The 27553-nt window shown below is 36.7% G+C and overlaps 1 long non-coding RNA gene across 1 annotated transcript; it reads left to right on the plus strand.

Moving 5' to 3' along the window:
- Positions 1 to 368: 368 nt before the first annotated feature.
- LOC129051556 (uncharacterized) lies at positions 369 to 9395 on the plus strand. The gene is made up of 3 exons (XR_008515925.2): positions 369 to 899; positions 2934 to 3017; positions 9036 to 9395. It is a non-coding gene; the product is annotated as an uncharacterized LOC129051556 (long non-coding RNA).
- Positions 9396 to 27553: the final 18158 nt, after the last annotated feature.

The raw sequence follows: 27553 nt of genomic DNA on the forward strand, positions 1-27553 counted from the left end.
CCACTATTACCCAAGGGGGAATGTCTCCACTGGTTTATTTTTTGACTTTTTTTTTGGACAAAGTGCCATCTTATGTTTTTATCTGAAAGCCTTTCCAGCAGTCTTTGGATAGAATTGAATTCTTTAATTAAAACTGCATTAATCGGTAAAATAAAATGTTTTACAGGGAATGCAGAGTAGGGAAGGGGAATAAGGGCCTGAGACAGTAAGTCTGTTACCTCCTGTAATTGGCTTGCGTCTGCTCTTAAGCTCGCCTTTAGGTTCAGGACCTCATCTAAAGTGTGATGGGAGCTATTACATGTGAGGAGGAATAACATTCTAAGTGTTCCCATACCTTCTACCCCTTTCCTTTAATGTTTCTTGCACCTCTTTTTTATATGCCAGAACAAACTGATAAACATGAGCCACCCACTATAAACTATAAACAAGAGTTATAAATATTGGTACCTGAAACAAACTTATGGCTTAAGTGTAACAAGAAAAATTTCAGATGCATACTTGCTGGGACTAGATAAAAAGACAATGGCTGAAGTGAGGACAAAGGAGTGCGCTCTTGTGGGTAGCAGAAGGTGGGACTGAGGAACCATGAGACACACTGTGGTAAAAACCATTAGAACTGGGAAGCTTCATGGAAGCTGGATCAGTATAAGTGGTGTCTTTCATCAATGTCTGGTGAGACCAATTGCTGATAATGGTTAGTGTGTTGTTTGTTTCAGCTGAAATAGTCTTACCTGCATTGTATGATTCTACCTTACCCTGGTGCAACGTATGCCTTGTGAACAGCCTTCCTTTTTTTTTTTTTTTCTTTTTTTGTTGGATTGGGCATTTATTTCTCAGCATTTCCCTGACAGCAGAAGAGAGAGGTCTTGAATTTTTCAAGGGATGTTGGTGACATTAAGGTAAAACCTCACCCCTGACCAAATTGTGCCACCAGAACTAATTTGTAGCAATTGTGTGGTGGTAACAACAAAGCATATCACCTTCCCTCTATATGTATAAAATGTATACTTAAATGCACACTCATATATTTGTAACTCATAGTTTTTACACTTGCAGAATTTATAGTATAGTTCAGGAGGAAAGACACACACACACACAAACACACAAACACACACGCACACACACGCATGCGCGCGGGTACACAAAGAAAGGCCATTGGGCTAAATATCCATCAATAGCACAGAAGTTCAAGGCAGAGAGGTGTGGGCTGGAGTTGTAAAGAGGTGTTTATGCAAGATATGAGATCATCTAGGTCTTAGAGGTTATAAAAAGATGAAGGACAGGAGATTAATAGATTAAACAAGATCAGCATCTTGACCTATACCCTATGAACAATGGCCTTTTACTCAAAATAGCATATGTCCTTTAGCTTACTACAGATATGACTCTCACTGCTACACTATTTGAAATAGGATGAACTCATGCATCTCAGTTTAGATCTTTCTTCTTTGATTTCTCTACATTCTTTTTTAGAGTTATTTTAGGTCTAGAATATAATAAATACTTAATTTAGATTTGAGATTTTGAGCCAGCACAAAGGATATTATCTTAGAATAACACATTTTCCATAGAACATTAGCAGAATAGGTTGCCAAGACCTAAATACCTGTAGTCAGGTGAGTTGTCAGATTGATTTCTCAGTGAGTCATTTTTGGTTGGTTGATGAACCATGGCTGCCTTCTGTAGGTGGTTTATAGGGCTATAGCTTCAGATGTTCTCAGTTTTATCCTAGGTCAAGAAAGATAAGTCAATGGTAGACATATAGACATAAGTCTCTTTTCTTTTCTTTTTTTTGAAGATGAAGTCTCACTCTGTCTCCCAGGCTGGAGTGCAGTCGTGTGATCTCGGCTCACTGCAACCTCTGCTTCCTGGATTCAAGTGACCCTCATGCCTCAGCCTCACAAGTAGCTGGGATTACAGGCACAAGCCACCACAACCACCTCATTTTTGTGTTTTTAGTAGAGATGGGGTTTCACCATATTGGCCAGGCTGGTCTTGAACTCCTGACTTCAAGTGATCTGCCCGTCTTGACCTCCCAAAAGTTCTGGGATTACAGGCATGAGCCATCGTGCCCAGATGACATAAATCTATTTTCTTCTCCTGGCTCAACCATACCTCTTGTTCCAGCAAGATTATTAACATCCTCAAGGTCCTTCTTGACACGATCACTGAGGCATTTCTATCAATCCATTAAAACTACAGTGGATTTTGTCTTTAGGATGGCAAGCTTAAAGCCATAGCAAACAATAAATGTATAATTCTGGGGGCTTCAATCAGTAGATAATAGTAGCAAGAACCTATGTTTAGGCTTTCTGTGAGCAAGGAAAACAGAATATAATCGAGGTGATTTTTTGTTCTATAATGTAACTCAGTGATAATAATTTGGAGTGATTTTTTTAAAAAAAACATATCTGGGATAATATCAAGTAGTTTTTTTTTTTTTTTATTCTTGTAGGTATTTATTTAGTCTTCTAAGACCAGGGATTGCCACAATTGAAGCAGGGACCCCAAATTAAAAAATTTTATAATACATTCTTCTTTACCATCCTTTTTTTTTTTTTTTTTTTTTAGGTTGTATTTTATTTTTTTTCTTTTATCATTATCATTATTATTATTATTATACTTTAGGTTTTATGGTACATGTGCGCAATGTGCAGGTAAAAATATCAAGTAGTTTTGTTTATGAAGTTTCTATTATTATTTCATGTACTCTTCTCAATAAATATCACAAGGTAGATATTTTTAGTATCAATATAATTTTTACTAGTTTGGAATAAGTTTGGTTGTTTGAAATAAAAACTCCACTGAAAGTGGCCTAAATAACAGAGTTCAATTAACAAAATCTCTCATAATAAGAAGTTCCAAAAAGGTGGCTCCCAGACTGGCTAATTCAGCAGTTCAACTCCATCAGGTCTCATTTCTCTTTTTTGCAGTTCTTTTATCTTTCTTTTCATGGTTCATCATTGGAGAATATTGGATTCAAACATGACCTCCTCACACAATAATATTCAATGCAGGTAGGAAGTGGGGAGTGTCTGGGGATGGTCTTCATATGCTTCACTCTCTATTTATCAGGGAGGCATATATTTCAAAGAAATCTTCAGCAGTATTTCTCTTTGGTTTTATTTAGTTTTGTACTTTCATCTTGCTGTTGGGCTGAGAGACTGCCTGCCAGTATTTGAGTGGATTTGGGCATTTCCAACCAGAATAAAAAGGCAAGGGGAATTGTGACCAACAGTATAGCTGCCATATTTACCAAGACTGACAGAGATACTATGATCTTTTAATATTCTTGTAGGCTTTATTTTGAAGGTGTCTTGTCATGGTAATAGAGAAGTAGGAGAGAGGAATTGTTTTGATATTAATGACAATATAAATTACAATATTAATTGCTCTCACTTATCAGCACCTACTTTCTCCTAGGAACTGTGCTACTTGGTGTTCTTTGCATAGATTATTTCATTTAATCTTTTCCCCATGAGACAGTAAATATAATTCATCTCAATTTATAGATGAGAAAACAAAGACTTAGAAAGGTGAAATAATTTGCTCAATATCTCTCAAGTGGAAAAGAAAAAACTGAGTTCAAACCCAGGCAATCAGTTTTTAGATTATGAGTTCCTAATGACTTACCATTCTACTTCCTGTGAAATAATTGTGTTTCTCCAGGAAGTCATTGGTTTTCTCCTCTCTGAAAGGATTGGAGTGTTCAGAAAAAAGTTCAGGGCCCACACTGACTGCTTGAAGACTTGTGTTTCCATAAGCTGTGGTTGAATCTATTTCTCAGGGTCAGATCCTGGCAGAGAGAACAGAAATGACCATGTGCAAATCAATTGCTGAGATCTGAGGGGCTCCTGAAAGTCTGTAAGATTGTCAAAGAAATAAATCTTGCCTCTTTTGTTCAGAATAATATTCCCAGTGCCTAGCATAGCACCTGCTAGGCTTCTAAACAATATTTATTTATTTATTGTTTTTACTAGCTATTGTTGCTTCTCTGACATCTCACTGATGGAAGCGTTTGATTTAAAGCTTTTCTTTTTTACTATATTTAAAAAATCCTATTTATTTATTGTTTTTACTAGCTATTGTTGCTTCTCTGACATCTCACTGATGGAAGCATTTGATTTAAAGCTTTTCTTTTTTACTATATTTAAAAAATCCTAACAATTTATAACAATTGTCTGAAATACAATAAATAAGCCATTTTTAGATATAAATTCATTAGATCCTTCTATCTCTTTTCTTTAGGATATTTAATTGAGACTTAAGACTTAATCAAGATAACAGGAAAGGTAGTTATGGAATAGAAGTAGAGGGGAAGTATGAGGATGTTTAGAGGTTGAATATTACCCAACAGGGGTGAGTGTGGATAAAGCACGAAACAAGGTGGCTTAGTAACATTGAAGCCTTGGATTGATGGGATATGTGTCACCAAGAGAGGACAGAAGACCACTGTTATTTTGATCAGTATTATTTCTACCTGAACTATGAAACTACCGAAACTTACTGAGATGTAATAGAAAGAATCTCAAATAGAAAGTTAAAGACCCTTAATTTTAGACCTGATTCTATCAGAAACTTCTTTAGTGACTTTTATACATTTCTCCACTGAAATGGAATTAAAAGTTTTTTTCTGGGATACCAGAAGCAAAACTGATATTCTATGATTCTGAGAGAATGGCCTAATTTACCCATTCTAACTAATCAGAGATGGCAAATGTGTGACTAACACACAGGTCACCATTCCTAGCCCTACTCCTATTGTGAGCATCCCTAATCAAGTGCTGCATTATTTCCTACTTAATTGGGATTTAGCCTCAGAAATCAACACAGAACATCAAGAGGCCTCTGCTTTTCAATCTAAGCTGGCCACATAGAGCAAAAAGAAAAAAAAAAAAAACTCACTTCTTCGCTGGGCGCAGTGGCTCACGCCTGTAATCCCAGCACTTTGGGAGGTCGAGGTGGTGGATCACCTAAGGTCAGGAGCTCAAGACCAGCCTGGCCAACATGGTGAAACCCCGTCTCCACTAAAAATACAAAAAAATCAGCTGGGTGTCATGGTGGGCACCTGTAATTCCAGCTACTCAGGAGGCTGAGGCAGGAGAACTCCTTGAACCCAGGAGGTGGAGGTTGCAGTGAGCTGAGATCGTACCATTGCACTCCAGCCTGGTCAACAAGAGAGAAACTCTGTCTTAAAAAAAAAAAAAAAAAAGAAGAAGAAGAAAAAAAACTTACTGCTATATTACTTTTGTAGGTTATAAATTTATTTTAATGCTGATATCACTTATTTAAAATAATTTTTTTTTCTTTAGAAATAGATCTCGCTATTTTTCCTGGGCTGGTATTAAACTCCTGGCCTCAAGCAATCCTCCTGACTCGGCCTCCCAAAGTACTGAGTGTATAGGTGTGAGCCATCATGCCTGGCCCACTTTAAAATATTTTTGTTGTTATTTTAATTTTCTATTGCTGCTGTAAGAAATTGACACAATTTTTGTGGATGGAAACAAAACAAATTTATTGCCCTACAGTTCTAAGGTCAGAAGTCAAAAATGTAGGTGTCAGCAGGCAGGGCTGTGTTCCTTCTGGAGGCTCTAGAGGCAAATCTATTTCTTTGAGTTTTCCAGCTTCTAAAGATCACCTTTGCTCTTTGGTAGTGTATCCTTCTTTCATTTTCAGAGCGAGCAGTGTAGTATCTTCAAACCCCTGTGACTTCTGCTTTCATATCTTATTTTCTGACTCTGCCTCTCTGTTATGAGGACTCTTGTAACTACACTTGGCCTGCTAAGATAATGCAGAATAATCAGCCCCTCTCAAGACTCTTAACTTAATCACATCTACAAAGTCCTCTTTTTCATATCAGATTCTGAGGATTAGAACAGGGGCTTTTTGTTTTGTTTTGTTTTGAGACAGAGTCTCACTCTGTTGCCCAGCCTGGAGTGCAGTGGTGTGATCTCAGTTCACTGCAACCTTTGCTGCCCATGTTCAAGTTATTCTCATGTCTCAGCCTCCTGAGCAGCTGGGATTACAGGTGACCACCCCCATACCTGGCTAATTTTTGTATTTTTAGTAGAGATTGAGTTTTACCATGTTGGCCAGGCTGGTCTCGAACACTTGACCTCAAGTGATTTGCCTACCTTGGCCTCCCAAAATGCTGGGATTACAGGCCTAAGCCACCGGGCCCGGCCTGAACAGGGAAGTCTTTGATAGGGCATTATTCTGACTACCACAGTGATTAAAGTCTTTCCAGAGGCCCTCTTTTGTATGTTATTTACTGCCTCTAGCATATTGTGTTAAATATTCTCAATTATAGAAATGTATGTCAAGTAACCAAATATCTTTCAGAATCAAGTTTGATCATCAAACTAGGCAAAATTATTTTAGGTCAAAAATGAGATTTACCTACAAAGTAATGAGACATTTTCTTTTGGAGCTACGAGTCTGGTTCTGAAAACATTTCCTAAGGGGGTTACCCAGCAATATAAGAAAGAGCACTGCTGTTAAAATAAGTGTAAATATCCCAAACTGAGTGTTTCAAATGGCATAGTCATGCAGATGGTATATTATAGTGCCAAGGAGAATGACTGAGTTTAGAGAGGTTGAACTGCTCTTCCCTGTAACATCAGCACCTATCACAGTGCCTCACTCATACATAACACCAAATGGTTGAATTAATAAAATAATGGTATAGACACCCAATATACGTGGAAGTGAGTTGACAGTTCTAAAACTTTATAAAAATGGGAAACATCTTTGTGAGCATCCCAAAATATTAAGGATGGCCATGATATTAATATTCAAGCAGATAAAATCTATTTAAAACATTTCCTAACTATCTTGTCTCCTTTAAAGGTGTTGCAATTTAAACGAAGAGAGAATAACAGGGATTGGCTCACTTCTATTGTCTGCTTTTCTGTCTTAATCAGATTTCACAGTAAAAAAAATATAGCATCCTTTAAAGGAGGAAAAATAAGTGCAGTCCTTGGTGATTTTAATCACTTCTTAGCTGCTTTCCTGAGAAAGCCCCATCTGCCCTTCTAGTCCATCTGCTGGTTGTTAACACTTAGTCAGTCACTTGACAAATCCAAAATCTGAACTGAGAGGGGGGAGGAGGATGTGATATCATGGTTTCTGATGATTACATGTTGTGATTGACACACACACACACACAAATCAAGATGCCTTTGTTGAGGCTCAGCTTGAGCAGGACCTGGAGCCAATTTTGCCCAGGAATGTAATGTCAGTGTGGCTAAGGGAAGAGGCACCATGGCAAATGCTCATGGTTTTGCTGGACATTCCTTTGTTCAAGAGTTAATTTTTCTTTGTCATGAAGGCTGTTGATCAAATTATTTGATCATTTAATCACCAGTACAATAAAAAAGAGACGAAATTTGATCCAGTTTCTTGATAGAAAACGTGGCTGTTGGACTCCTTAGACTGATTTATTTAACACCAATATCTGTCAACATTCAGAACAGATTCTTGAACAGATGGCTTGAATGTACTTAGAAAAGGAAAGGCTGTAGACTCTTCTATTTGAAAAGGGGCATAATAATTATCCAGGTGGGTCTTACTCTACAGCCAGGAAAACCAAAGTCTTGCAAAGTTAAGGGAGCTACCATGGGCCATTTCTAATGCTTACCAAACACTATTTACACAGTAGCCTTTTGTCTGGTGGAGTAGAGCACATTCTTCCATATAACCCTTGAACCTTCTTCTTGCAGTCCACATTTCTGAGCTGAGGAAACTCCGCATGGGACCTCCAGCTGATGTCCCACTTCACCTGACATATTTTCACTTTAGCTTGAAGCTTTTAGCAATGAGATAGCTGTCAATTTCAGCTTGAACAAAATCAGTTTATGTGATCATCTCTTTGGGGCAATACATTTTATTGTATAAGTTCAAGATGCAAACACCTGAATGAATAGTAACTTGTGTGGAAAATACTTGTAGATATTTCTTTAATTTGAGACAAAATTATAAGTGATATTAAAATATCACATTACATAATATATTAACATAAACTTAGAGTTTATTACTAGCAATATAATGCCATGATTAAGAAAACTAGCTATTCCACTCAAATATGCATTGGTGGTATGACATTTAGAGTATTGTGCTTTGATCTGATGATCACATTCAAGAGAAACTTTGATAAAATTCTTAGAGTCCAGAAGGCGGCCAAAGGAATGATCAAGTTGGCTGAAAACCATGTTATACAAAGAACAATACATAGAATGAATAATGTTTGACTAGGAACAAAAACATGTTAAGAGAAAGACATGGTATCTGTCTTCAAGTAAATGCAGTACTATCAGTTAAAATAAGTTGGAGTTGGTTTGTGTCACTTCAGAGAACAGAACTAAGACTTGGTTGGAAGGTGCTGCAAAGCAGATTTTGTCTTAGTACAAATAAGAAAGAATTTCTTGAAAAGTAAATCTGCCAACAGCATAATGTTTAACTGCTTCAAATAAAGGCCAGAATGCCTGGCATGAGTAGAGATGTCTTTTGAGGAAAGAGTTTCTTTAAGTTTCACCCAATTTAGATGCTAAGATAAGGAATTTCTAAGGATCTACTGTGTAAAATGCACTGTTAGATTGTATGGAGTTTCAAAAAGAAGTATACAACAAAGTTTCTTTTTTAAGATGCTTATACTCTAGTTTGAGAATTAAAATATGAAAACATGAACATCTACTGTAGCCTTCTGGAGAATATGTGTTATCTAATTAAGAGAATGGGATAATCACAATAGACAGGGAAAGTCAGAAAAGAATTCATGGGAGAGGCCTTAAAAAAAAAAGAATGGTAATAGAAAGAGCAATGGGAATTATGAGGCAGATAAGTTGTGAAAGTGTGACTATATATGCTGTGATCAGAGAAACTTAGTCCAGGTTATTGGGTTGTTTTGGGAGAGTTGAGACCATGACAATAGAGAGATGATTGTGAATAGATTTCTGTATAACTTGAAAGGCATATTTAGGAATTTAAACTTTTATTTTTATGCAGTTGGTAACCATTTTGTGCCTTTGCATGGATAGGGAAATGGTATGATGAAAATGGTATTGAAAGAAAAAGACCTGGATGTGCTTGAATAAGGAAAAGCTGAAAGCAGCAAGCACAATGAAATAGACTGCATCCTTGGAGAAACACAGACAGCATTCTTGGAATGGTAAATATGCTATGGGTTGCTTCAACCACTTCAGGCATCAACAACTGCCTTGACACTCATTTAGCAACTTGTCTATGTCAAATAATGAGAGTTACCTCTTTGGAGCCTTTAGCAACCTAGCAACTACAGAGCCATAACAATGTTGTTTATCATCGCCTTGTCCAGCCTAATGATGCATGATTCTGTTTCTTCTTAGACTGAATGGGAAAAAATAAATGTCTGTTGGAACACACAGGAATTTTACATTTTTCAAAATAGACAAGGCTATTAGCCTCCTAAATCTGAGAACTCATTTTCATTTCTAATTAGTTTCTAGAATCGTCAGAGAACACACGTCTTGCCACTTTACTATATTTTGGGGCTGAGTAAATGTAACAGGGGCATGAAAAAAACTCTCTTTCTGCTCATCATAATTTCTGAGCATAGGTAAATAAGTAGGATCTTTACATTTATATTAGCTATGGAGATATAAATGTCAGTAACAGTCACATGGTATTCCAGCTCGGTGAAATCATACAGTAACCATCATATAAATCTTTCTTGCTTCAGAAATGGTTTTCTACTTGTTTAATTTCATATTAAATTTCCAAGATTCCTCTTCTTTGCAAAATCCTTTCTCATTTTATCTTCACAATAATTCCCTAATGAATTCAGATAGAAACAGCAAAAGAAAATTGGATTTTGAATCAGGAATCCAGAATTTTAGTCTTCTCTCTGCTGCAAACTTGCTATAATGCCTTGGTATAGTCATCTAAGCTTTCTTCTTCAGTTTTCTCTCTTTTTACATTAAAAACTGTGGCATTACATTTTTTACATAAAAATTTATGAAAACTTTTTACATTAAAAAGTTCAATATGCAAACACCTGAATAAATAATAATTTGTATGGAAAATACTTGTAGATATTTCTTTAATGAGAGCCAAAATTATAATGCCCAAGCAAACAAATAATTCTGCTTTATCTATTTCAAATAAAAAACCCCACATAAGCAAATTCTGTTGCTCTACCTATTTCAAATGTGGTTGTGAGCATCCGAAGAGACAGAAAAAGATAGAGCATTTTGATAAATATTACACCTGCGCTTATGACTGTCATTATTTTCAGAATTAACACCAGTGTAGGAGGAGAGATTATAAGTATGAGAAGAAATTGTGAAGGTTATCCTGAACTCTGTTTTATTCCTCACCTACTGCACTGAAAATAGCTAAGCAAGTCATTGAAGTTCTTGGAAACTTCACATTTTAAAATCAAAGATAACAGAGTGGAAGAAGTAGACGTATGCACGTGTATAAAGTGAGAGGGGACATAAAAACTGGGATGAACTCATCAAAGGAAATCTTTTAATTATATTTCTTTTATTAAAATCACAAAGCCCAAGCTGTATGAGTTGTATTGAAACATCAAAAAAAAAAAAAAAGAATAAAAAAAAAGAAAAGCAGATAAATAAAGAAAGAAAGATAAAAAACCAAACAAGCCTATGAGGATTTATCTGTGACCAGGAGCATTGCCAGCAGCTAGTATAGAGTATTTGAGCATGTGAATCTCATAACTATGCCCCTTTTATGTATACAGAGGGATCCAATTTGAAGAAAGATACTTGCATCAGTTTTCTATGCTGTATCACATATCACCACAAAATTAGTGGCTTAAAATCATACATATTTATTATGTTGCAATGTGCATGAGGCAGGAGTCTGGACATAGCTGAGTCTTCTAATTAGGGTCTTCAATACTAACTGGGCTGTGTTCTTATCTGGAGGTTTGACTGGAGAAGAATCTGCTTTCAAGTTCACTTAGTACATTTACAGAATTCATTTCCTTGAGGCTGTGTCACTGAGAGCCTGGCTCCTTATTGGCTGTTGGCTACCCTCAGGTCTTAAATGTTTTGGCTGTTCACTGCCACATGGTTCGCTCCATATGCAGTTCACAGCATGGTTGTTTGCTTTTTCAGGGTCAGCAGGAGAATGTCTCTCTCCAGTTTGTTAGGACATTCTTACACAGCATAAATAAATCATGGGGGCAAGATCCTACCACATTTGCCATATTTATTGGGTAGAAGCAAGTCCTACTTGCATTTAAAGAGGGGGTTATACAGGGACCTGCACCAGAGGATGGAGAGCACGAAAGCATCTTCGAATTTTGCTTACCATGGCACTAAGCCAAGCCTAAGTAGCTTTGATTCCCATTGAAATAAGTTTTAATTTCTTTCTTTAAAATTGCATTTATGGTTTATATATTATATATTATGTTATAAATGGCATAAAAATCTTGATCACATTGGAGTACACACTGCCAGTCCAAAATTTGTCATAGTGAAGTGTTTCCAGGTTTTTGTACCTCTAATGGTCAAGATATTATACAGCTACAAAATACCAAAATGAGAGAGAGAGAGAGAGAGAGAGAGAGAGAGCAGACTACATAAGGGGTAAAAAATGCTGTTGAGTTAAGAACAACTCTGTTTGCCAAAGTTTCCCACTGAAGTTGCCCACTTCAGTTTTCTAACTTGATCCCCTCTCTCTTCAAGAATACAACTTTCTTTCCTCAATAACTTTCAAGCCAATTTAATATGGCTGTGTCAAGCTGTATACAACAAAGTTGCTGATTTAAGAGAACTAATCCTCTAATTTGGAGAATTAAGAGCTTCTTAACTATCTCAATATGAATTTGTTTTTATTAAGTTAGGTTCATTTCCTAACTCTGCCACTGATATATACATGAGTAATACCTGCCTCTCTTATCCCTCAAAACTCCAAACAGTCTTTACTTATATTAACCCCAATTAAAATCTGAGCAGTGCAATTTCAGGAAAATATGAAGGAAAATTAAAGATGGGCTAACCAGGTCAGCAAAAAGGGAGACAAAGATTCATCAGGCAGGGCTCTTCTTGACCCATGTGGTTCCCCAAGTCACTCTCTCACTCTCTCCTGCTCAGCGGGAGTCAGGTACTATTTTTTTAAAAACTTATTTATTCTGTAAGAATTAATTTCCAGTACAGGTAAAATTATACTAGGCTGCATAATAAGAAAAAAGGAAATTCTCTTTCCTTTTCAATAAGTATTTCTAAGAGTGTTCAGAGGAAAAAAAGTGAATTTCTGTCTAAACAATTGTTCCACCTTTATAATTCCAGAAAATTTATTTATTAATTATATGATTAATTTAGAAATACAGCTATATTTATAATTTAAAATTATATTGATATTTTTCTTTCATAGATTGGGTGAAGATAAACCTGAAATATGATACATTATAATAGTTTTAGACTCCTGAGCCCCATTTTTTTTACATGACCTGCTAGCAGTATTAACACCTGATTAACCACCTTCCAGGAAGTATTCTGCATAGTCCAAGTTAATTTAGTTGTAATATTTGTTTAATTACAGCACTTAAATTTTATAGTTGGTTATGCAAAATGCATGGTTGTTTGATTTTAATTCAAAAGGAAAGAGAATATTTATCATGTAATTGACTTCTCTTGTAGTCATTGTGATTTTACAACAAGGAAACTGTTGTGATGCAATTTTCCAGAAGGCTCAGTGGCTTAACTAGAAATTCTCTCCCATATTGCTTCTTAGAATAACTGAAATAAGGACTGTAGAAACATAAATTACCAATTATAATAGAATGCAATTAGTTATGTAATAGGGTTATATGAAGAAGACAATGGTAGTGTAGAGGAAGAATCAGCTCCCTCTGCCTGGGGGAAATAGAAAGGCTTTTTTGAGAAGGCCAGGTTGTCCTTGTAAGTTTTCTTGGAGGATACTACCAAGGCAAAGGCACATGGATGTGGCAGAATCAGGCATATTCCACGAGTAGGAAATGGTTTTGTGTGGAGGTAGAAATTGTAGGGGCAAAGTGAGGACTTCCCTTTTGCCCTCTGAAGGTTTGCTAAAAAATCAACTGACAAAAGGCAGATTAATCGAAGAAAAGGCATACAAATTTATTAACGTGCACATGGAGGAGAAACACAGAGTGATTATCCCAAACTCCCAATGGGGTTCAGAGTTTATACACCATCTTGAGGTTACAGAAAGAATGGGGGCTTGGATCATGGTAAAACAGGTTTTGATGGCAAGACAGGTTATAGGAAGGGAAGAAGAGGGGGTCTGGATAGCAAAGGTGGTCTTGTTATGTAGATGAAACTTCACAGAAAGCAGCCCTCAGAGAGAAGACATAGTAAATGTTTCTTTCAGACCTTTAAAGGTGTCAGACTTTCAGTTAATCTTTCTTAGATCTGGACAAGGGAAGGCCTCAGAGAAAACCTGGCTGCATTAATGCAAGTTTTCTCATTAGTGCAAATCTTCCCCACAAAAGTAGCTTTGCAGGGCTAATTCTGTTTGCAGGCCTTCTGAACAACCACCTCAAAATAGGTCAGATAAGAATATTCTGAGGTGAAATATTTTTATTTCCTTCAAAACCAAGGGAGGTAGGGAACTTGCCAGGTTTGATACAGGTTGAGTCCAGCTTGTGGAAATCTTGAGTATCGTGGTACCATGAGTTTGTTTTTTAGCTGAAAGAGAAGGATGACTTGAGGAACAAATAGAGGAATCAATAGGATAAGGTTAATTGAAGAACAAAATGTTTGAAGAGGTGTTATAGAGTCCTGGTGGTAAGAATGGAGGGGGTGAGGCATGAAGGAAACAAGAATGAATAGATAAAGATGAATTTTGAGCTGCAAACATGAGAGCTAGAATAAGATTATAATTTGGAAATTTGTTTATATGCTCTATAGTAGCCCCTTATTAAAACACAGATCTTTTTTAGGTGTAACAGAGAGCTCTTTTTGATTAATATGTTAGTAGGGAATTCACTTAGCCACTGAGGGCAAGGCCCTTTGAGAATAGGGGATGGAAGAGTAACTGGCCATCATCAGGGATGATAGAGAATGGGAGCCAAGGATGTGGCAGGGAGATGAGAGAGGGACCTGGGCCTAAAAACTGGAGGTCTGGAAAAGCCAAACTAATCTCTTAAAAATCCTTTCAAGGGCTGGTTCTGTTAGATTGGTGCAAAAGTATTGCAGTTTTTGCCCTTACTTTCAAATGCAAAAATCACAATTACTTTTGCACCAAACTAATAGTTCTTAAGATATAGCATTGCCTATGGTACCAAGGGCTTAGACATCTCTAGACTAGTGTGTGGGTCCTTGTCTGCTCCTCTGAAGCATCAATGGCCCATTAAGCCCTGCTGGACCATAGGACGACAGTCAAGATGTTTGGGTACTGAGAGAGTTCAACTTGTCTGGTGATATGAGAAAATAATTTTTTTCTGAGGAATGTCAGTCCTTTAAGTCACCAGGCCTAGAGAGGATTTAAAATGAGGTAGCAATCATGTCCTACTCCCTTGCTTTTAAGCTATAGAATAATCTCTGGAAACTGCTTGCTATTGCCACAAGTGGTTATAAATTTAAATTTTTAAAATTTGTATTTTAATAGTTTTTGGGAAACAGGTGGTTTTTTGGTTACATGGATAAGTTCTTTAGTGGTGATTTCTAAGATTTTGGTACCCCCATCATCTGAGCAGTTTACACTGTACCTAATGTGTAGTCTTTAGGCCGTCACCTCTCTCCCACCCCTGAGTTCCCAAAGTTCATTATATTGTTCTTATGCCTTTGTGTTCTCATAGCTTAACTTCCACTTATAAGTGAGAATATATGATATTTGGTTTTCCATTCCTGAGTTACCTCACTTAGAATAATGGTCTCCAACTCCATCCAGGTTGCTGCAAATGCCATTATTTCATTCTTTTTATGGCTGATTAGTATTCCATGGTGTTATATATATATACCACATTTTCTTTATCCACAAGTGGTTATAAATTAACCTAATAAGGCCACATTAGACATTCTAACTCACACCCTATAGCTTAACAATGTATAGTTAATCAGTAGTTTATGTTATATTAATGTGAATTATTGGTAAAAAACTTAGGAACTGCCTCTTCTTTCCCTTTAAAAGTCCACTTGTAATTGTTACTAATTGCAGTGTATATTCAGGGAAACTTGAATCTATATATCCACATTGCAATCCTCAAGCTAGGCCCAAATAAACTCTCTACTTACATTTATTTTCCCTCGACTTCTTCCTTTTAGATCTGCACCAGCTTGCCTTAACTGTGATTTCCACTGATACTGGGCCTTTGCAGGGTTATACTGTGATTCGGAAAGCTGTTATACACATATTTTGGGGGTTTTAATACAGCTTGCATCATTACAGAACTATGAGCAAATGGGACTTAAATGACTCCAAATGCCCTCTACATCATATTGTGAATTCCTGGGATTTCATAAAAAAATAGAAAAATGCTCATCAACTAAACTCTAGGTGTTGCTTGGTGTTGAGGGAGGAGGGTATGAGTTAGTACCAATAGAGTAAGTGTGATTAATTTTCGAGTGCTCTACTTTTGCCAGAAGTTCTGAGTTGGTGTTCTAGTTTTGTCAGTTGCTGCTTTCTAATTTTTTTTGAAGTAGTGAGAACTGAATAAGATATTGTTTCTGAAAAACCTTTGTAAACATCAAAGAGTTGTACATGCATAACACATTTTAGTAATACTGCTTTTGTTTGTGAGACACTTGAATATCACGTGCCACATCTAACACATATGTGTGAGAAATTGTCAGTCTCAGACTTAAATACAAACAATTCATATTCCACATATTCCATATTTTAAAAATCAAGGTTATTTTTATTATAAAAGTAATGCCTGCTTATTATAGAGTTTACCACATAAAAAGTAGAGAAAAAAGTTAATTGTCTATCACTCAAAGCTAGCACATTTGAATGTTTTTCTTGAGAGATTTCCTGTGAAAATGTGTAGTTTGTTTGTTTTATGTAGTTGTAATTATACTTTATAAGTTTTGAGTCCTGACTTTTTCATTTGACAGTGTAATATAAGGATATTCTCATGTTATTTTAACCTTAAGGAAATATTGTTTTTAGTGATTTCCTAAATTTCAGCCATTGGATATGTCATAGTTTGCTCATGAGTCTCATAAGAAATTTAATAGTCTGTGATTTTTGCCATTATAATTCGCTCCTATGGTAGCATATCTTAAGTTATTCTTATGTTAGGTTATATCTGACTTTACAAGTACAAAACTCCAGAATGAGGTGGGTAATTATGGGAAGGGTAAAAAAAATGAGGCGAAATACAAATACTTTCATTCTTGTTGTCTTGACAACAGAAGAAGAGAAGACTTTCTTTTATTAATGGAATTATTGAGATCAAAGGTGGACAAACTAGGCCTGTAAAGAGGCAGATAGTAAACATTTTAGGCTTTGTAGGCCATGTAACCCGTTTCTCAATTACTTACCTTTGCTTGTAGTGTGGAAGCAAACAATATGTAAATGAATGGGTGTGACCGTGATCCAATACAATTTTATTTACAGAAATACAGGTTGGGCTGAATTTGGTCCCTGGGCAGTGGTGTGCTGACCCCTGCTTGAAATTATGATTTCAATTATGTACATTTTGAGTGTGCTATATACTTTAAAATGTGAATTTCAAGCTGAAAAATGTATTGTTTAAAGCATAACTAGAGTAAGGTCCTTGGAGTGATGTGCCTTGTCAGGTATTCTCCCTAGAGGAGTGCACATTCAGGTAGGGACAGTCTTCACATATTTATTCCATGTAACAAATACGTAGCTCTTTGTATATGCCAGGTGCAGTTCTCAGTGCTTGTATTGGCCTGTTTTTGCACTGCTCCAAAGAAATACCTGGGACTGAGTAATTTATAAGGAAAAGAGGCTTAATTGGCTCATGATTTCACAGGCTGTACAGGAAGCATGGCAGCATCAGCTCGGCTTCTGGGGAGGCCTCAGGAAACTTATAATCATGATGGAAGAAGGCAAAGCGGAAGTCAGTGCTTCACATGACAAGAGCAGAAAGAACAGAAAGAGGAGGGGCAGGCACTACACACATGCTTTTAAACAACCAGATCTTGTGAGAAGTCTACCATGAGAACAGCATGAGGGGAATGATGTTAAAACATGAGAAACTGCTCCCATGATCCAAGCACCTCCCACCAGACCCCACTTCCAGCACTGTGGATTACATTTCAATAAGAGATTTGGGTAGGGACACAGATCCAAATCATATCAGTACTTTAAGTATATTTATTCAATGAAGCTTGGGTAACACTGCTGAGTTTGTTTAGTGTCAGGTTACTTATTTACTCTTTTTGATTCCTTGAAGATCTTTCCTCCTCTGCTTCAATACTCCAGTGAATTTGAGTTCTGATTATCCAAACTTACTATTAGGAAAGAACCACATATGTCATTTACACTAGATGTCGTGGTAATGAACATCAGGAAATAGTATCCCTTGGCATGCTTTCTCACTAACGAGATTTGAAACAATCTCTCTTTGTCCCTAATTCTAATTTACAAAATGGGGACTGTGGTTAGATGGATGGTTTTTACAGCTCACTGTAGATCAGAATTGAAAAAGCATTTAAAAATATCTCTATTTAAAAAATATCTCTTACTAAGTGATTACTAAGTGCTTGGTAAGCTTAGTGTTTGCTATGCTTGTTAGATCTTATGAAGCCAGCCCAGTGGTCCTCAATCTTGCTGTACATTACACTCACCTGAGAAGTTTTACAGACACTGATACCTCAGTCAAACCCTTAGAGATTCTAATTTCATTGGTCTAAGATATAGTCTGGGCATCAGGATTTTTATAAAGTTACACGTGATTCTATTGTGCGGCTGCTGAGGTAGTCTGAACTTAATCATCTGATTTGTGTTTGTGAATGGGTTTGGAAGAATTTCAACATATTTTCTTTTCCCCATTATGAAGAGTCCAGGACTTTATATTATTAACCCAATATAATATAAAATAATATGGTACTTGGGTTATTATAACCATGTTTATCCAAGGTTATGTTCAAGTTACTGTTTCTTTGGAGTACACCAAACTTATCTAAATGATTTTGAGAGTGCTGTATTACTGCTCAAGGCCTTAATAAATTGTTTGTAAAATATTTGAAGCGTAACACAAACTATAATTTAAGTCAAGATGTTCTTATGGAAATGAAAATGTACATGTAGCATGTTGAATAACTGTATTTTTAGATCAAGTAAAGTCCTGAGACCATGTTGAAGAACAGAGTCTGTTGCCTGTTGTTTAAAATTAAATTCAACTAGAAGACCTGGATTTGGCATTAGAGGCTGGAAGATTCATTGATCAATCCATCAAAAAACTAATTTTTATCTTACATTGGTGTAAAAAAGGTACCATACTCTTGGCTTTGGAAGATACGAAACTGAAGAAAATATAATCTCTGACTTTGAGTAATTTGTAATCTTAATAATAAAACTTAAACAGAGAGCAGGATAACTGCCTATTTGTAACTGCTATATGAATTCAGAACGGCAAAGCTGATAGGTGGACAAGGTGTAATTAGAGTGGTTTTCAAAGTGAGACCTGTAGGCTACTTGCACAAGAATACTTTATACATGGTAGCATGAATATATGGCAACACCTTACACCATGGATTCCTTGCATTCTCATCCAGGGCTACTCAATTAGTCTCTGGGACAGGGTATGAAAATCTGCCCTTTAAACAGGTTCTTCAAGTATTTATTATATATACTCAGCTTGACTACAATAGATATAGTAGGTACAATATGAGCCAGGCCTTAAAAGATGGTTTGGAGCTATGTAATTATTATAGCAGTTAACATTTGTTAAATCCTAGACACTTTCTAATATTATACATGTATTATGTCATTTAATCCCCATAAAAATGTTAGGCACTTTATTTTTTATTGTAGACTCAGAAGGTACATATGCGGATTTTGCAGGTTTGTTACCTGAGTGTATTGTGTGATGCTGGGGTTTGGGTTTCTGGTGAACCCATCACGCAAATAGTGAACACAATATGCAATAGATAGATTTTCAACCCTCACTCCACTCTCTCCCTCCCTACTTTTGGACTCTCCAGTGCTTGTTATTCTCATCTTTATGTCCATATGTATCCATTGTTTAGCTCCCACTTATAAATGAGAACATGCAGTATTTGATCTTCTGTATCTGAGTTATTTCACTTAGGATAATGGCCTCCAACTCCATCCATGTTGCTGCAAAAGATATGATTTCCTTCATTTTTGTGGATGTGTAGTATTCCACGGTGTATATATACCACATATTCTTTGCCTAATTCACTGCTGATGGGCACCTAGGTTGATACAATTTCTCTGCTGTTGTGAATAGTTCTGCAATAAACATATGAGTGCAGGAGTCTTTTTGATGACAATTATTTCTTTTCCTTTAGGTAGATACCCAGTAGTGGGATTGCTGGGTTGAATAGTTGTACTATTCTAAGTTCTCTGAGAAACCTCCATGCTGTTTTCCGTAGGGGTTGAACTATAAATAGTTTACATTCCCATCCATGGTGTATAAGTGTTTTTTTTTACATGCATCCTCACCAACATCTGTTGTGTTTTTGACTTTTTGCTAATAGCCATTCTGACTGGTGTGAGGTGGTATCTCACTGTGGTTTTAATTTCCATTTCTCTGATGATTAGTAATTATGAGTGCTTTTTCATATGTTTGTTGGTGTTTGTATGTCTTCTTTTGAGAAGTGTCTGTTCTTGTCTTTTTCCCTGTGGTTATTTGGTTTTTGCTTATTTATTTGTTTAAGTTTCTTATAGATTCTGGATATGAGTCCTTTGTCAGATGCATAGTTTGTGAACATTTTCTTCCATTATATAGGTTGTCTCTTTATTGATTGTTTCTTTTGTTGTGTACCAGCTCTTTAATTAAATCCTATTTGTCTATTTTGGTTTTTCTTGCATTTGCTTTTGAGGCCTTAGTCATAAATTATTTGCCTAAGCCAATGTCCAGAAGAGTTTTTCCTAGATTTTCTTCTAGAATTTTTATAGTTTGAGGTCTTACTTTTAAGTCTTTAATCCATCTTGAGTCAATTTTTGTATATGGTTAGAGGTAGATAGGGGCCCAGTTTCATTCTTAGGCATATGGTCAGCCAATTTTCCCAGCAACATTTATTGAATAAGGTGTCTTTTCCCCTTGGTCTATTCGTGTAGACATTGTTGAAGACCAGTTGGTTTTAGATGCATGGCTTTGTTTCTCAGTTCTCTATTCTGTTCCATTGATCTGTATATCCATTTTTGTACCAGTACTATGCTGTTTTGGTTACTATAGCCTTGCAGTGTAGTTTGAAGTTGAGCAATATGATGTCTTTGGCTGTATTCTTTTTGTTTAAGATTGCTGTATTAGTCCATTCTCATATTGCTATAAAGAAGTACCTGAGAGTGGATAATTTACAAAGAACAGAGGTTTAATTTACAAAGAACAGAGGTTCTACATGGCTGGGGAGGCCTCAGGAAAGTTATAATCATGGTGGAAGGTGCCTCTTCACAGGGCAGCAGAAGAGAGGATGAGTACCAACAGGGGAAATGCGGGACACTTATAAAACCATCAGATCTGGTGAGAACTCATTCACTATCACAAGAACTGCACGGGAGAAACTGCCCCCATGATTCAATTACCTCCCACTGGGTCCTTCCCACAACATGTGGGGATTATGGGCATTACAATTCAAGATGAGATTTGGGTGCAGACACAGCCAAACCACATTAATTGCTTTGGCTATTCAGGTTCTCTTTTGGTGCCGTATGAATTTTAGAATAGCGTTTTCTAATTGTGTGAAAAATAGCATTGCTAATTTGATAGGAATTGCATGAATCTTAGATTGCTTTGGGCAGTATAGTCATTTTAATGATATTGATTCTTTCTATCTATGAGCATAGGATATTTTTTTCACTTGTTTGTGTCATTTACAATTTCTGTCATCAATGTTTTGTAGTTCTTCTTATAGAGGTCTTTCATATCCTTGGTTAGATATATTCCTAAGTATTTTTTTTGGGAGGGGATTGAGTTCTTGATTTGGTTCTCAGCTGTAGTTGTTGGCGTATAAAAATGCAACTTGTTTTTTGCACTGATTTTGTATCTTGAAAGTTCATTAAAGTCATTTATCAGGGTAGGTGTCTTTTGTGAGAATCTTTAGGATTTTCTAGGCATTGGATCATGTCATCAGTGAGCAAAGATCATTTGACTTCCTCTTTTCCTTTCTGGAAGGCTTTATTTCTTTCTTTTGCCTGATTTCTCTGGCTAGGACTTCTAGTACTGTGTTTCATAGGAGTGGTGAGAGTGGACATCCCTTGTCTTGTTCCAGTTCTTAGGGGGAATGTTTTCAACTTTTCCCCTTTCAATATGATGTTGGCTGTGGGTTTGTCATATATGATTCTTATTATTTGAGGTATATTCTTTCAGTGCCTTGTTTGTTGAGGGTTTTTATCATGAAGGAATGTTGAAGTTTACTGAATGTTGGTTTTTTCTGCATCTATTGAGATAATCAATAGATGCTACTATTCTATTTGGAGGGGTTAAATAAACAGAATTCTGCAGTCTGGAAACATGATATGAACAGCTTTAATACAATTATAGTGGAATCAGAAGAGTGGGCCCAAATATAAGCACCAAACCAATCCAATTTAATGACCAATGCTTCCTCTTTTCTTGAGGCTAGAATCAGGTAAAGTTATGGTAAGCAAAGTGAAGTTTTTCTTTAGATGGTGGAAAATACATATTTTGGAGACATTTTCGGCTTTAACAAATGTTGTATTCATTGGGAATTTTGGAAGTCATCTTGGGAAACAATTACGCAAGTTGGTGCAAACAGACCAGAAGCAGAGGCCTAAAGATGCTTAGTGGGTAGAGTGGCAGCTAGTGGCAGCAGAAAAGAAGCTCAAACTGTCCCAGGCTAGATCAACACTGCTTTCTACATGTTCTGGGTAGCACTGGCAACATAAATCATGTCTGAACAGGTAAATGCACCAAAGGGGTGGGATAGAGCAACCAGCCTTGGTCATGTAGTGGGAATATTAAAACTTTTAACTCATTGGTTTGCAAGGACCCTTCTTCCTTTTTGGGTATTATAGTTGACCTCTCAAATAAACCCTTTAAATATTCCAGAAAAGGTTATTATAAAGTCCATGTGAAACATGAGGTACATCAAAACAGAAATGTATTGGCCAAAGTGACATTTAGCATTGCTCCTGGTTTTATACAGTCAGGACCCATCAGTAGGGATTATCTGTAGCTGTGTATGGTGGGTGTTTTTGTTTAGGACCTAATGTCAACAATAAAATTTGTTGTTTAGAGTAACTAAACCAATGAACACTGTGGTAAGACTTGATCTTTTTGCATAGATTTTAATCAACCTATGGAAACCATGGTTTATCTTATACTCTAAGTTAAGAAGATAGCCTAGTGACCACCCAACATCCACATTTCATTTGAACTGAGCTACTCCTTCCTCTTTTTCATATCTACAATTGGGAGAACTTCGATAAGCTCCAGGAATCTGAATTCATCCTACTGTATGCTGAAGCTGTGAGTGCTTGGGTTTCCTGATTATAAACACTTATGTTGAATGATTACTAGATCAAGGATGCAATATGGTTTGTCTTAGTGTACATTTTACTAATTTTATGAAATAATTTTAAAGTTTCATAGAATTATTAAGGATCTGAAAGAGTCACTTAATTTGTTTCTGTAATACTCTATTTTAAGAGAAAAAATAAATGACTTGGATGTGTTCATAAATTGAGAATTCCCCAGTATCTCAGGGACACATCATGTGAGATTATCAAGTGTTTAGTATCTATAGGTTTTATTACCTAGTACCTTAAAATCATTGTATAAAACATACTACAAATACTTTAATGTGGGATTCCTTTTTTAGAATCTTATTTTGAATTGTATTACAAAGGAAATGCATACTCTGTAGAAAATGCTTACAAGTAAAACAAATCTCAAAGATAATTTCTTCTTAAAATTTTAAATGTATAATTTCAGATATAAAATATTTTAATAGACAACTGAATCACTCCATGGGTGCCTACTATTTTTAACATAGATTTTTTTCATTTAATAGTATGTCATGAACATACTTTCATATCTAAAAATAGTTACTACATGTTTATGGCTAACATCTCCTTTTATGTTTACACTAAGATTTATTTAAGCAATCCTCTATTTTAGGGTGTTTAAATTATTAAATATATCATTAACTTCCTTTGGCTGAATGATTAGAACTGGGAATGATGAATCAGGGAAAATTCATTTTCAATTCTTTTAAGGTATAAGTAAAAAATGACTCCTGGAGAATGATATAATTTATACCCACTTCACAAATACAGAAGTATCAATTTTATAAAAAGAGGTAGTCCTTGTTTCATTTATGTTTCTTCCATTACTTGTAAGTTCTATCATTTTTCCATGTGCCTATTGTTAATTGTTATTTAATATAATGCTTATCCATATCTTTGCCCTTTTGTCTTTTGGTAGGCTTATAATTTTTATTTTCTAGAATTCATTAACTATAGCAAATTTTTTGGTGCCCTGCATCATGCACTATTGACCTGCCTCTAATTTCAGTCATAGCTGTGGATGACAGTCCTGTTCAAGGTCAAATTCTCACTGGCATGCATGTCATGTCTTTCTGCCTTCTGTTTCAGGGCATTCTCCAAAGTCTTGCAGTCTACTTGGTTAGAAGGAGGTAATACTCAAACAATGAGGGATTGGAAGCAGTGGATCAAAGCCCCAGCACGCCTATACTGGGTGCTTAATCCTGGGAAACATGTTGTGTGCTTGTCACAGGTCTCAGTGGCTCCTGTGGCCTTCAACAGTGACTTTGTTCAATGCCAAATGTATTAGTTTCCTCTTGCTGCTGGAATAAATTGATACAAATTTAGTGGTTTAAAACAATTTTAAAAATCCATCTTATAGTTCTGTAGGTCAGAAGTTCAAAATGGGTCTCACTAGGCTAAAATAATAGTGTTGGCAGGGCTTCATTCCTTTTTGGAGTCTCTAGGGGAGAATCTATTTCCTTGCTCTTTTTTTTTTTTTTTTTTTAATGTTCTAGAAGCTGACTACATTTTTGGCATATGGCCCCTAACTCCGTGTTGGGATTTGTGTATCACTTGCTGACCGAGTACCTTGAAAAAAGCAAAAGTTATTGATTTTATAATATTGAGTCATGTTCTGCCTTTCATAGTATAGTAGTAGGCTTAGTCTGTGGAAGATTCAAGTCTGTAACAAAGCTGGGTGTGCTGGAGTAGAGGGAGAGAAAGAACATCTTTGGAGTTGAAGATAAATTTAAAGTCTAGCTCTTGTACTCACTTTCATGGGCTCTTAAGTAATGTGCTTCACCTCTCTGAACCTCAATTTTCTTATCTGGTAATTGGGGATGTTAAAGTAACGTATTTCATAGGAAAGCAGTAATTAGGAAAAGCACGAAATAGCATTTATAGTAAAGCATCTGTCATGAGCTTGATGAATAGTTGCCATTTTAGAACATTACTCCAGCAATTCTCCTCCCACTTCTGGCATTGTAAACTTTTCTCTCTCTACTGCCTCATTTAAAGCAGCATAAAAAATGGCAGTATTTCTTCCATCTACAGAAAGGCTCTCACTTAAGCCCACTCTCCCCTTAAGATACCACTCATTTCTCCATCCCTTTTTTTCATTCATGGTAACATTCTCTAAAGAGTAGCCCATACTCTGTATCCAGTTGTTCTTCCTCCCTCTTTGGGTCTCTATTTCTCCCTAATTAAAGTATAATTTATATGCCATAACATTTACTAATTTTTCAACTACGACTCAATGATTTTAATGAATTCTTGCTCCTGAAGGGATGCTGTTGAATGATGTAGAGGACACTTTTTTTGGCCGCTCACATCACCTTGGATCCCTTTTAGCTTATCTCTTAACCTGCCTTCCAGCTTCGGTGAGGCTTTGCTGCTAACAGCAGGCATCTGCAACCATGGCAGAGTCACTCCAGGGTACTAGAAACATGTTGATTCTCTGGAGAGCAGGAAGTACCTGAGGCTTCATGTTACCACCCCAACCCTGAAACCCAGGCCTTAAAGGCCAATGGCTAGCTGCTGTGGGAGGACTAAAGCCTGGCTTCTTCATCTCAAGTCAGGAAAAACTCTGAGGTATGATTTATATCCCAGAGCTCCCCAGGGGATGAGACTGAGGCTGAGACATGTGTAGCTTCTTTCCCTTTATTATTCTGATCCCCTTGCTTCTTAAGTGCTTTTTTTCTGGGGATGCTTCTTAATAAATCATTTCTACTTAACCCCTTGGCTCTGAGTCTGCTTCTGGGAGAACCTGACTTCCCCAGATGACCCAATATCAGAACTGGTCACCCCCACAAGCAGGATTTATGTTATATGCATGGAGGGAGCAGGCAGGCATCACAAAAGTCTAAAACAATGTGGCATCCTGTAGTGGGAGACACTGAGGGGAGATAGAGAAGACCAGGGTCTCAGATGAGCAGTGTGGACAGTTCCTCTGAACAGTAATTCAAGCAGACAGCACTCTGGCCTTCCACATCATCTAGTTACATCATCTCTTCCTAGACCTAGCTTTCTGTCTCTGCGGCCAGGCTTTGTTAGTGCATGCTTAGGTCACTGATGTAACATGCTGCCCTTATACATCTAGTGACAACTTGTATTTGTATTTGGGCCTTCTCCAAGGTCCATATTTTGTGAGTGTGAAGAACTGAGAAGGAGACCTACAGGACTTATTTCCCAGTCCTGATAGGATAAAGTAAAGAAACTGGCAGGAATCAACAGATGGCAACAAAAACTACCCTGGCTACTATCATTGCTCATTAGCATGAGACACTCGCATCAGTGCTATGACAGTTTACAAATGTCGTGGAAACAACCCGGAAGTTACCACCTCTTTCCTCAGAAGTTCTAAACAACCTGCCCTTCAGTTTGCATTAACTCACCCCTTAATTTGCTTGTAATTGAAAGGGGTATATTATACAATTGCCAAGAGCCCATAGGCTGTTGACTCTGGGCACACTGCCTATGAGCTATACCAGTCAGTAAAAATTTGCTGTCTAACAACATTGGCTCATACTTGAATTCTTTCTTCAGCGAAGCCCGGAACCCATCTGGGCTAACCCCCAATTTGGGGGCTTGCTTGTTCCTGCATTGGAACCTCCTTGGAGTTCCTAGATCCCTTCTTTAAAGTCTTTTTGCCTCCTCAAGATCTGTATTCCCTGACCTTGGCCGTAAGAGTTACCTAGTTTCAGATAACGCGAGTTATCTGTGAGATCTTGAGTTCAACTTCATATTACATAAAACAATATGCACAATGGCAGAGGAAGAGGACTTGTGGGAGAAGCACATCCGTGAGGGAGCTGGAGAAAGAACAAACAAATATCCACCCAGCAGGTTGGACCCTGTCCATCTCAATAAGTCACAAGGTTATCCTGATTTTTTACTTAGTTGCAGTCAGGCAGGCCTGAAGTAGGTCTAGTAGGTTCTGTTTCACATGGTAGTGTGAAAGGAAAATAAATCTTGGGACAGAAAAATCACTAAGCCAAGGGAAAAGACAGGCTTGGAATCATGTTAGGCAGACTGGCCCCCCATTTTATTCCTAAATAAGATACCTACAAAGATAAAGAGCTACTTGCCTCCCTCATGATTTACCCACAAAGAAACTCCTGTGGACAAAGTACAGACAGAACTCAAAGTCATCCCTCTAAGGCTCACCTGAGACAAATCCATATTTAATTGTTTCCTCTGCCCTATTGTTTATGTAAAATGCAGATTCACTGAGCCAGACTAAATTGTGTATTCAGTGGAGGGCTGATCAAGAACTCAAAAGAATGCAACTTTGTGTCTCTTATCTACTTATGACGTGGAAGCCCCATACTTCAAGTTGTCCTGCCCTACCAGACTGAACCAAAGCACATCTTACACATATTAATTGATATCTCATGTCTCCCTAAAATGAGTGAAAGCAAACTCTAGCCCGGCCACTTTGGGCACATGTTATCAGAACCTCCTGAGTCTGTGTTATGAGCATGTCCTTAACCTTGGCAAAATAAACTTTCTAAATTGATTGAGACCTGTTTCAGATATCTTTGGGTTTACAGTAGAAAAGCATATGTCTTTAAAACATTGCCAATGAATTTGAATGGGTAGGTATTTAAGGATTTAAAAGTCAGTTTTGTGGAATACTTACTCATGGACGTTAATTATATTTTGATTTTTACTATTTTCTGCCTGTTGAGTTGTACCCAAGAGTGTATTTGCTGGAGTTGACCCTTTAGGAACTTATATTTTTTTATTATCTGTACTATTCTCTTTGCATTTGATAATTATTCATTACATGCTTATTATTAGTTTGGCTGTGTCAAAGTATCATCTTGGGTTCATAAGTAGTTGACCTTCAGAGGCAGGGTCCTGTCTAATGATTCTCTGATTTGTAGTTAAAAATCATTTGTAATAACTTATCAGCAATATTTTCAATTAATGCCCAATCCTTGTTATCTTAATT

The sequence above is a fragment of the Pongo abelii genome, chromosome 17, assembly GCF_028885655.2.
Source record: "Pongo abelii isolate AG06213 chromosome 17, NHGRI_mPonAbe1-v2.0_pri, whole genome shotgun sequence".
NCBI classification, from domain to species: Eukaryota; Metazoa; Chordata; class Mammalia; order Primates; family Hominidae; genus Pongo; species Pongo abelii.